The sequence below is a fragment of the Dysidea avara genome, chromosome 9, assembly GCF_963678975.1.
Source record: "Dysidea avara chromosome 9, odDysAvar1.4, whole genome shotgun sequence".
Taxonomy (NCBI): Eukaryota; Metazoa; Porifera; class Demospongiae; order Dictyoceratida; family Dysideidae; genus Dysidea; species Dysidea avara.
The window spans coordinates 11,760,020-11,772,897 of NC_089280.1; the positions used below are offsets into that span (position 1 = coordinate 11,760,020).

At 38.7% G+C, this 12,878-nt stretch overlaps 1 long non-coding RNA gene across 2 annotated transcripts; it reads left to right on the plus strand.

Moving 5' to 3' along the window:
• Nucleotides 1–4,823: 4,823 nt before the first annotated feature.
• LOC136266351 (uncharacterized) lies at nucleotides 4,824–5,660 on the plus strand. Of its 2 annotated transcripts, none has more exons than XR_010706068.1 (3): nucleotides 4,824–5,198; nucleotides 5,266–5,475; nucleotides 5,525–5,660. It is a non-coding gene; the product is annotated as an uncharacterized lncRNA (long non-coding RNA). The 2 variants fall into 2 exon arrangements; XR_010706067.1 differs by having other exon boundaries at nucleotides 4,824–4,959; nucleotides 5,020–5,198; nucleotides 5,266–5,616.
• The last annotated feature ends 7,218 nt before the right edge of the window (nucleotides 5,661–12,878 follow it).

Here is a 12,878-nt window from a genome sequence, read left to right on the forward strand (position 1 = left end):
TAACTGGTATCACTTGCTCCATTTTCCACATTGCTATACCTCATTTTGAGCCAGGTCTACTTCAATGGGATGCGATGACGAAGAAAATGAAAAAAAGAACGATGCATATTTGAATAAATAATTTAATTAACGCATGGTAAATGGGTGGGCGATGGGACAAACTACTCCAACAATTCGCCTGACTTTTCGTGTGGTAGTTACTCATTACACAAAGGTTACATGCCCCTGGTTTCGAATTCGAGGTGGAATCTTTTAGTAAGCCTGAGATTTCGCCATGCGGATTTTAAAAGATTGCGTAATCGATCCCTCATGTAAATGACTCACAGTAGAACAGGAAAAGTTACTGAATGATAAATAATATGCAAAATTTTACAACAAATATGACTATCCACATACTCTATGGAATTGTTGGCCAATTGAATACACTATACCAAGGAAAATCACCTGTGAAATCTATTGTGATATTTATTGTAGAATTGTTTATAGAATTTGTAATGCATTTTTCTGTGAATCTTATCACAAATCATCTGACAAACTTATTGTATTTCATTTGTTAAATTTTCTATAAAACCATTGAAGAATTCCCCATTGCAGGTTTACTAATTCTGTTATAATTTTTCACGACACAAAAAAAACTTTTACAAAAATACAATCAAAACTAAAAGCATGTACAGTAATACAACATGTCCTGCATCAGTACCGTAACTATAGTCCTGTCCTTTAGTAATCATCATATGCATGTTCTGTCTGTTAAGTGATCAACAAATGTTCCATCTGTTTAGAGATCAACAAAATAATGTTCCATGCATCTGTTTAGTGATCAACAAATTTCTGTCTGTTTAGTGTTCAACAAATGTTGCATCTGTTTAGTGATCAACAAATTTTCCATCTGTTTAGAGATCAACAAAATAATGTTCCATCTGTTTAGTGATCAACAAATTTCCGTCTGTTTAGTGTTCAACAAATGTTCCATCTGTTTAGTGAATAACAAATGTTCTGTCTGTTTAGTGTTCAACAAATTTTTCCGTCCGTTTAGTGATCAACAAATTTTCCGTCTGTTTAGAGATCAACAAAATAATGTTCCATCTATTTAGTGATCAACAAATTTCCATCTGTTTAGTATTCAACAAATGTTCCATCTGTTTAATGAAATTTCCATCTGTTTAGTATTCAACAAATGTTCTGTCTGTTTAATGATCAACAAATTTCCATCTGTTTAGTAATCAACAAATGTCTGTCTGCTTAGTGTTCAACAAATGCTCCATCTGTTTAGTGATCAACATATGTTCCATCTATTTAGTGATCATCAACAAAATTTAATGTTCCATCTGTGTAGAGATCAACAAACGTTCCATCTATTTAGTAATCATCAACAAATGTTCCATCCAAAGAATTCTCCACATACAAATCACAATTGTTACAAATGTGTGGCTCGAATAAAATATCTTCAGCAAATTGGCCACAGCCTCAGAAATATAGCTTTTCCCTGCAGTTATCAGCTGTGCATACTTATATAATTAAATAATAACTCACAAAGTTTAGACAGCCAATATTCATGCTGAAATCCTTCCAGATTCTTACAGGTTTTAGTTTGACTTGCTACAATGATGCATACACAATAATAGGAACTGATGTGCTTGCTTACCAGATGAAGTGGATCCTTAAGTTGGTTAGCCAACACTACAGCCTGAAATTTTTACATTCGACAACCATACAAGTCAGGCATTAGCTATCACTTCGGCCTGTAGTGTTACTTCAATGGCAGCCAATCTATACGGTTACCATTAACAATAAATTTTCAGTTGTACAAATGAAAGTGCATGTGTGCAAACAAATTGAAAACGATTAAATGGCATCGCTCAGTCAACACATGCTACAATTGCAACTTACCTCTCTAAAGTGCCGCCAGTTTTATCGCGGCTGGTCTCGGCTGGCATCATTGAAGAACTATAACATCTCCTTCTTAATACCACTGATCAAAACGCCCATACTTATTAAAGAATACCTTCGTGAAGCCGAAAACACTTAAGCTTTCTCTCAAACATCCTGCACGACGTGCACGTCTTCATCAGTTTGAACTGAGTTCCCACCGTTTCTATCATGTGGTTACTGTCATGGTGACAATCACGTGAATTGCTCAACGCTCGTAAGTTCGTCGTTCTGGAAGCCTTTGGTGATGGTTTATGCAAACAGCAAGATGTTTTCAGTCCGTGCAGAGACATTTCAGAGTGTTTGGAAATGAAAGCAAGAAGAAGTTTCACAAGAATACATCTCGGAATACATGCATGCTCTGTGCGCATGCGTATAAGGATCTATGACCTGATTATTTACTGTAGATGAGGCAAGTGGCCATGGTATGTGTCCAGATATAAAGGGATCACATCACTACAATACTAAGAAGAGACGTGCTTATGATGAGAGGTTGCTTTTCTCCTCTGGTTTTTTCTGCTTGTGGAGGTATGGGACCGACTGCAACTATCGTGTATAAGAAACTTACTTTCATGTTGGCTGACAAGTGGGAAATGAATTATAGTCGGTGTTTGTACTGGATGAAATGCAGACTTTGCTTCTCTTTATTAAGATCAGCCATTATGTATTTGAGTGGTCATTGCTCTACTGTACATTGTCCAACATCTACCAGTATTGATCTGGCCTATTCTGAGGGCAGGCTTAATGCCAATGTCCTTGAATAGCATTGTTATTAATAGTTGCTGGTGTTATCCAGCTGTCCAGCACTTGACAACCAGTGGTGGTAAGGGCATTCCATCTAGCCCGGGAGAAAAAAATGCAATGCCATGCATATAGCTAGAATCATGTTACTTTCTATAAAAGCTGATGCTTTTTGGAAAACTCATATTGGGACTTGAATAGAAGGTTGATTTAGTATGAAGTTCAGAACACTTATAAAGGAAGTTCAGTTTTTGGTTAGTGACTCTGTCCGCATGCTGCAGTAGCATGCACATTGTTTACAGTGATCATTTACTTTGATTGGGTCATGCATGGTGGCTTATACAAGGACGTTTTGCTGCTGTCGGGTCATCACAGCCCTATACACCCAGTCTTTAATCAGTGATGAAATCACAAGTCCACGATGATTTGCATACAACCACAGTCCAAGCAAGTTGGATGAACATGCAGAAATAGAATTCTACAAAGCATTTTACAATGCACTAAAATTTGCTGTAAAATAAAGCACACTATTTTGTAGTCATCGTATCACTATTTGTAAAGTGAGAATACATTGTAATCATCTGTTACAGGACTATACGGCGTTAGACACTCTCCTCTCTATATTATTAACTCTTGGTGGTACTTACCTGTAGTAGACTAACATCTTCCTCTACTTTCAACTATACTATCAGAAATCACTTTTTGCAGCGAGTTACCCATCACCCTTATTTAGGAATTCTCTGACTCAAAAATGTCATTTTCACCACATATCAATCAAGTTATCTCTAAAGCAACAAGGATGCTAAACTGACGTAGCCAGGATATTTTTGAAGGGCGTTTGGAGTTAAAGTGGTATTCCTTAAGGGAAAGCCTGGGTGTTTCCCCTAGACCATGTTTGAACGAAATGAAACATACACGCAAAATGTGCCCTTAGGCAATAACATTAAAAGCTACTGTTTGTGCATCTAACTAGCTAAAACCTACACACTGCTGTTTATGCAGCTTATAGAAACTATAAACCTATTGTAAAACTAACTAATCTTCACTTCCAGACAGCATACTGACAGTCAACTTCAATTTCCCAGCACACGAAAGCCCTCCACACTTAGTTGGCACTTCTTTCCAGCTATACATTATTCTCGGCCGGTCCTCCTGTAGATAGTCCGAGCTTCAGACTTGGCTTGTACTCCAATTTGTTCGAGACATCACGTGCCCACAATATGTAACAAATAAACAAACCATTCATCAGGTAAATTATGCATCAACAATTCACAGTTCGTTCTAACCTGACACATGTATAACACGAGATCACTCAAGTTTAGCAGCTGCTGCCTTGTAGTGATGTGCGATATATCGAAAAAATATCGATTTAGCGATAATTTTGTCGATATCGTTATCGTATCGATTTTCGATACTGTTTTAGCAGATTTCGATATTTATCGAAAAGGTAATATTTTGCGATAATTATCGAAATATCGAAGAATATTTCGATAAATCTACAGTGTGATTGCGCAATCACGCTAGAAATGAAGGTTGGTTCTGTACTATCTAGCCACTTTAAAAACTTGTCTACCAGTTTCCTAGGCTTATTATTAGTTTTATGCAATAGTTTGTGTGTAAAGTGTATTTCAAGCATATTTATAAGTATCGGCCGCCCACGCAATTACACCACCCACACAATTAAAAATTATCGAAAATCGTATCGAAATTTCGATATTTACCCCAATATCATATCGATAACATATCGAAATAAAATCCTGATATCGCACACCACTACTGCCTTGTAATATGTCTCAACCAACCACTGAACAGTCCTTCACCATTTCACCATGCATCACGTGCACAATTGACCACGCGATGTAATAAATACTATTTGCATATTCAGTAATGTGATTAGTCTGGCGTCGCCCGCCCCTTCGCAAAAAGTAAGGGTTTGGAGAAATACAAATACCTAATCATTTCAAAAGGAATTCAATTAGACAGCGCACGTAATGCTTGTTACGTCAGATAATTGCACTTCAATTCGAACAAAAGCATTGTGTTGCCAAGGCGATTTCTGTATGAACGTCATTGGCATGCACTAATTGGCTAGCGCCGAATCTGGGCGCTAGAAATGATTTAGTATCTGTATTTCACCAGACCCTTACTTGATTATGATTATTATTATTACTGAGCAGTCAGCCCTGCTGGTGTGCTCAGATTTGCCCGAATACATGTAACACAATTACAATAATGATTGTAGTTCAGTTCTAAAAATGTCAGCATCTGCAACTTCAACAAGATCTACTGGTAAGGAGTTCCAATCATTAATTGTTCTTGAAAAATAACTATTTTGGTGTGCAGTGGTAGATACATGTGGTAAGATGTAGTGCAGTGGATGGTACTGTCTCGTGGATCGTGATGTTGGTAGGTAGTATGGAGGAATTGTAAGTGATATTTGTTGGTAAAAAATTTTGTGTAAAGTTTGTAGTCAAGATAATTTGCGGCGAGTCTGGAGAGTTGGCCATGAAAGCTGATTTAACATTGAGGTGACAGAACTAAGTCTACCATAATCATTCATTACCCAGCGTGCTGCTCTTCGTTGTATTTTTCTAGCTCTACAATATCTCCAGTTTGGTGAGGGTCCCAGACGTCAGATGCATATTCTAGTTGTGGCCTGACCATTGTTAGATAAGCAGATTCTTTAACTTGTTCTGAACATTTGTTTAAGTTACGTTTCAGGAAATTAAGTGTTTTAGATGCTTTAGTAACAATACTAGAAATGTGTGGTGACCAAGATAGTGATGTATTAAGGATTACTCCCAAGTAAGTATGTTGATCAGATAGATTTAGGATGTGATTATTGAGGGTATAGACGTGATTGAATGGTGTCAAGGATCTTGTACAACATATGACAGTACATTTACTAACATTGAATCTAAGTTGCCAGGTGTTTGCCCATTCTGATAACCTATTCAGGTCTTCTTGAAGCATGTTGGCATCTTCTGCACTGTTAATAACTCTGTAAAGTAGACAATCATCAGCAAACAAGCAGAGTGGTGAGTTGATATCTTTAGTAATGTCATTAATGTACAACAGAAACATTAATGGTCCTAGCACTGTGCCTTGTGGTACTCCAGAAAGCACCGGTGCTGGACTTGAGGATTCGCTATCTAACACAACAGACTGGGAGCGGTGAGTAAGCCAAGTTTGGATCCAATTGTAACTATTACCATTAATTCCATAGAATCTTAATTTGGTTAGTAGTCGCTGGTGTGGTACTGTGTCAAATGCTTTGGAAAAGTCTAATAGGATGATGTCTGTTTGTTTTTGGTGGTCTAAAGCAAAAACAAACAGACATCATCGGAATTACTTTATGCGAAGGGGCGGGCGGCGCCAGACTATAATGTGATGTGACCCTCAAGAGTAGTACAGAGGAGCGCCAGTGGGCAAGTAGCTACCAGAGAGCTCCAGGACTGTAAGATTTGGTGTGATTTTAATTTTTAAAAATTCTGTCTCTGAAAGGGTGGTTCGTCCGAACCCCCCTGCCTACGCCCTTGAACGTAACCTTTACAGATGTTCTGCAGAAGCTAAATCTTTAGCTTACACCAGTAGAGTGAGACCACTGTTAGAATATGGATCGGTAGTATGGGATCCCTACTTACAGAAGAACATACAAATTATAGAAATGGTACAATGACGTGCTGCTTGCAGTGTTGGGTCAAGTCAGACTACCGATATAACAGCAGTGTTACATCTATGTTAGCAGATCTACGATGGCCATCACTTCAATACCGACGATATGTGACTAGATTAAAACTCTTCTACAACATTGTTTACTCCTCATCAGTATTAACAGTCCCAAATTACTTCGCTAACACCACATATCCCACCTAGTCTGGCGCGGCCGCCCCTTCGCAAACAGGAAGGGTTTGGTGATTCTAGCATAGTGTACTTGTGCAAATGGAATGTAATTAGTGGGAGAGACGTGGTTTTCCGTAATTAGATTGCACCGTTATCGTTAGTCATTGCGATATTCATATCCAGTGGAACGCTCAAAAACTCACCGCTTCTAACTTACAAGACTACTTAATGTGCTCTTTGTACTATTTTAATATGCCATCTTTATTCCTTCACAAGAAATTGTTCTAATTGGACAAGACTGGAGGCAAACAAAACAGAAGCCATAGTTTGCCGTCTATAAAGTTAGCCAAAACGGATATTCACGTCACTAATTGAGCAGGCAAGTGATTTGATTGGACGCACCAGTTTTCGGTAAGTTCGCACTATGTGTACTAGACTAGGCGTTAGGGAGAGCACATTAGCACTCCGTGAAATTAAAGCTCACGTGATCTCACGTGACCTGATGACGTCACACAAGCCCACGTTGTGTGATACGTCATCGTCCGGGTGCATTCACTCCGGACTTGCAGCTCCAAGGCTACATCAAGTGTGAATTTCACTGCATCGTTTTTATACCCCTCCTAGCTGAAATCGATGGTGGGTATCTATAAACAACGTTTTGAAAACGTTTTTAGACTGTACTGAACTTAGAAAAAAACTGAAAAGTCTCGAGCGAAAAAAAAAGTGAACTACAGCGGGAATCGAACCTTCGACCACTTGATTTCAAGCCTCATGCACTACCGCTTCGCTACTGTGACTACTTGTATAATATTTACTAATTCTAGCTATAAAAGTCTAACACTCTTACCCTAACCCTACCTAGCAGATTATAAATGATTGCCTAACTCTTACCCTAACCCTAACCTAGCAGATTATAAATGATTGCTTAACTCTTACCCTAACCCTAACCTAGCAGATTATAAATGATTGCCTAACTCTTACCCTAACCCTAACCTAACAGATTATAAAGATTGCCTAACTCTTACCCTAACCCTAACCTAACTTTTACTACCCGATGTGACATTAAAGCTAGTCAGTTCTCTAACCTCGAGACGAAACAGGCTCAGGAAAGTGTTCCTTCATTACCATTCTAATCTATAGACTAAATAAAAGACTAACCAGTCGTATCAACATCCGTACTGTATTCCGCGAGGCATTTCATCATTACCTCGTGGCCAGGAAGACCAGACTAATCACGTGATATAGATTACGGGATACTTTACGGTATGCTAATGTGCTTTCCCTAATGGTTACTCACAATGCTAGAGTCCCCAGACCCTTCCTGTTTGCGAAGGGGCGGCCGCGCCAGACTATATCCCACCCGCCACCACCACCCTTTCCATTTTGAGATTCCGTTTGCTAGAACAGATCATTATAAATTCAGCTATTACCCCAAATCTATCCGCGACTGGAACAATTTACCCACTGACACTATTGAATCCCAATCTCTACAAGTATTTTTAGATAAATTATAACTGACTCTTATCTATGTGTAGGGCCGCCCACAGGGGAGGCAACTGGGGCATTTTTCCCCGGGGGCCCCAGCCTGAAAGGGGCCCCAGGAGGCCCCATGAAGGGCCCCTTGAATACCTGTTTAAAAGATCGATATACTCTAATAGAGCAGTCAGATCTAAATACTCTAATAGAGCAGTCACAGTATTCTTCAGAGGAGCAGTGCAGAAGCTTATAGATAAGGAGATCTAATCCAAAACAGCCAAGCTGTAAAAAAGTGTGCGGTCCTCAGAAAGGCTATGGTGAAAAAAGATGTGAAATTCAAGGTGGCGGCCAAGAAATGGCTGTGATGGTAGGTTAATGGTAAAAATTTTAATAACGACAATTCAGGTGAATTTTTGTGCCGCTTCACAAAATTTACCTGAATTGTCATTATTAAAATTTTTACCATTAACCTACCATCACAGCCATTTCTTGGCCGCCACCTTGGATTTCACATCTTTTTTCACCATAGCCTTTCTGAGGGCCGCACACTTTTTTACAGCTTGGCTGTTTTGGATTAGATTTCATTTCTTTTTGTATTTGTATACCCCAAAGCCGGCCCATAGGCCAGCTTTGGGACTTTTTTAACCTATGTTTTTTTTCTTTACTACAGGAAGAAGAAATGATGAAGTAGATGTACTTTAACTATTTTATCAGTAAATGTACAAATTATATATATTATATATATATATATATATATAATACATATGTGACCGGATTTGCGAAAAGGGGCCATCCACACACATCCAATTTGCCTACTATGACAATTGATAACTTCAGATTGGAAAGAGCTATTGCCTTGAAATTTGGGCAGTGGTGATTTCTTTGCAGCTGAACTCTCTACATGATGGTTTCTTTGTAGCTGAACTCTCTACAAGGTAATTTCTTCTAGCTGATCTCTCTACAGGGAGATTTGTTTGTAGCTGAACTATCTACAAGGTAACTTCTTCTAGCTGATCTCTCTACAGGGTGATTTGTTCGTAGCTGAATTCTGTACAGGTGATTTCTTGCAGCTGAGCTCTTTACAAAATGGTTTCTTTGTAGCTGAACTCTCTACAAAGTAACTTCTTCTAACTGATCTTTCTACAGGGTGATTTGTTTGTAGCTGAACTATCTACAAGGTAATTTCTTCTAGCTGATCTCTCTACAGGGTGATTTGTTTGTAGCTGAATTCTGTACAGGTGATTTGTTTGCAGCTGAGCTCTTTAAAGAATGGTTTCTTTGTAGCTGAACTCTCTACAAGATAACTTTTCTAGCTGATGTCTCTACAAGGTGACTAGTTTGTAGCTGAACTCTCTACATGGTGGTTTCTTTGTAACTGAACTTTCTACAAGGTGACTTCTTCTAGCTGATCTTTCAATAGGGTGATTTGTTTGTAGCTTCACTCTCTACAAGGTAACTTCTTCTAACTGATCTCTCTACAGGGAGATTTGTTTGTAGCTGAACTCTCTACAGGTGATTTGTTTGAAGCTGAACTTTCTAAATGATGGTTTCTTTGTAGCTGAACTCTCTACAAGTTAACTTCTTCTAGCTGATCTCTCTACAGGGTGATTTGTTTGTAGCTGAATTCTGTACAGATGATTTGTTTGCAGTTGAGCTCTTTACAGAATGGTTTATTTGTAGCTGAACTCTCTAAAAGGTAACTTCTTCTAACTGATCTTTCTACAGGGCAATTTGTTTGTGGCTGAATTTTCTACAGGGTGATTTCTTTGCAGCTGAACTCTCTACTTGGTGGTTTCTTTGTAGCTGAACTATGTACAAGGTAATTTCTTCTAGCTGACCTCTCTACAGGGTGATTTGTTTGTAACTGAATTCTGTACAGGTGATTTGTTTGCAGCTGAGCTCTAAACAGAATGGTTTCTTTGTAGCTGAACTCTCTACAAGATAACTTTTCTAGCTGATGTCTCTACAAGGTGACTAGTTTGTAGCTGAACTCTCTACATGGTGGTTTCTTTGTAACTGAACTTTCTACAAGGTGACTTCTTCTAGCTGATCTTTCTACAGGGTGATTTGTTTGTAGCTGAACTCTCCACAAGGTAACTTCTTCTAGCTGATCTCTCTACAGGGCAATTTGTTTGTAGCTGAACTCTCTACAGGTGATTTGTTTCAAGCTGAACTCTCTACTTGGTGGTTTCTTAATAGCTGAACTATGGAAGAGGTAATTTCTTCTAGCTGACCTCTCTACAGGGTGATTTGTTTGTAACTGAATTCTGTACAGGTGATTTGTTTGCAGCTGAGCTCTAAACAGAATGGTTTCTTTGTAGCTGAACTCTCTACATGGTGGTTTCTTTGTAACTGAACTTTCTACAAGGTGACTTCTTCTAGCTGATCTTTCTACAGGGTGATTTGTTTGTAGCTGAACTCTCTACAAGGTAACTTCTTCTAGCTGATCTCTCTACAGGGCAATTTGTTTGTAGCTGAACTCTCTACAGGTGATTTGTTTGAAGCTGAACTCTCTAAATGATGGTTTCTTTGTAGCTGAACTCTCTACAAGTTAACTTCTTCTAGCTGATCTCTCTACAGGGTGATTTGTTTGTAGCTGAATTCTTTATAGGTGATTTGTTTGCAGCTGAGCTCTTTAAATAATGGTTTCTTTGTAGCTGAACTATCTACAAGATAGCTTCTTCTAGCTGATCTCTCTACATGGTGATTTGTTTGTAGCTGAATTCTGTATAGGTGATTTGTTTGCAGCTGAGTTCTTTAAATAATGGTTTCTTTGTAGCTGAACTCTCTCAAGGTAACTTCTTCTAGCTGATGTCTTTACAGGGTCACTAGTTTGTAGCTGAATTCTCTACATGGTGGTTTCTTTGTAACTTAACTCTCTACAAGGTAACTTCTTCTAGCTCATCTTTCTGCAGGGTGATTTATTTGTATCTGAATTCTGTACAGGTGATTTGTTTGCAGCTGAGCTCTTTAAAGAATGGTTTCTTTGTAGCTGAACTCTCTATAAGGTAACTTCTTCTAGCTGATCTCTCTACAGGGAGATTTGTTTGTAGCTGAACTCTCTACATGATGGTTTCTTTGTAGCTGAACTCTCTACAAGGTAACTTCTTCTAGCTAATCTCTCTACAGGGAGATTTGTTTGTAGCTGAACTCTCTACATGATGGTTTCTTTGTAGCTGAACTCTCTGCAAGGTAACTTCTTCTATTGATCTCTCCACAGGGCGATTTGTTTGTAGCTGAACTCTCTACATGGTGGTTTCTTTGTAGCTGAACTCTACAAGGTGATTTTTTCTAGCTGAACTATCTCTTTCCATAGTTGCATGAACTCCCTACAAGGTAACTTCTTCTAGCTGATCTCTCTACAGGGTGACTTGTTTGTAGCTGATCTCTATACAGGTTTCTTATTTCTAGCTGATCTCTTGAATTCTCTTCAGGGTGACTGCTCTATTAGGATGACTGCTCTATTAGAGTATCTCGATCTCGCACTTGCTGCACCAAGTTGGATTTCGTGTTATAACTCCGTGGCTTTAAGTCTGATTCTTCTACACCATTGATGAGCCTTTCTAAGATGATTACTCCATCTGTATAACGATTTTCAAAGCATTACCCCAAGCGGTTTATCTGGTAGGCGTGGCAAGCAGTCGTTTTTTTATTAGCTAATCTCGATTGCGTAATTGTTACACACTGTTGGTTTTTTCGTTGTATCTTCCTGTTTTTTAACTCGATTTCTTTCAAACCACAAAAGGTTTGAGGTTCAATAGTTAACCTATTCACCCACCGATTTTCAGCTTCTTCCCATACGCGGTTTACCCTGTAGGCGTGACAACATATTGGTGTTATTTTTCGTGAATAATCGCTCATAACTCTTTGCCTGTTTATCGTATTCCAGCCAAAGTTGGTATCGAGATGCGCCTTTATATCCCCCTTCTGTGTGCCAAATTTCAAGGCAATCGGATATGGCGTTCGAGTTTTATAGCAGTTTTTGTAAGTGTGCGACAAGAAAAAGAAAAATAAGAAGAAAAAAAACGAAGAAACTGAGCCAATTTTTGAAGTCGCATATCTCGGGAACGCGCTAAGCGATTTCGCTCAAATTTGGAATGTAGAGTGCTGCAGTTGGGGGGCATGTCCACAGCAAAAATCGTCTGGTTTCATCAAGGAAGCACAGAGCTACGGAGGTGCGAAAATTGCGTTTTCTTTCTTCCTGTCAATATACTCACGGGTGTTACGCGCCGGCTTCTTGGGCCGCACGACACACTACCGTGTGTCTTGATATGGTTGGTGAGGGGTAGTTATTGTCATTGTCAGCAGGTTTTTTTTTGTTTTTTTCGGTCTTCAACTTACAGCTTGGGTGAAGTTGTGATTCAAACCTCCTTGCCTCTGGGGCCCCACTTTAACTCTTTGCCCTGGCCCCTTAATTTCTCTGGGCGGCCCTGTCTATGTGATTTGTAATGTTTTCCTTGTTTGAACATATCAGTTTGTAACTGTGTTTTCACACAACTTTTCAGTAATCATATATATATATATATATTTTTTTTTGTGATTTGTCTGTACATTTTTCTTCATTTCTGAAGTTGTACAGTATAGGTAAATAATAATAATAATCATAATCATTAGTTCATTGTTGTCATCACTTAAGTGGCCAACCCTACAATTTCGAAGAGAGAGCACTCTTACTTTATAAAATAATCTTACAAATTCCAACAAATTATCTACCAACTCCATCACCAATTACTACCACCAGATCAAGAAATGACATGAAGTTCCTCCATTACCAGCCTACCATAGATTGTTTTTAAGTACTCCTTTTGTCCATGCACCATTCCCAAATGGAACCGATTGCCTTCAGATATTATTCAATAATTTCACATCCCGTATAAAATATGTTCATG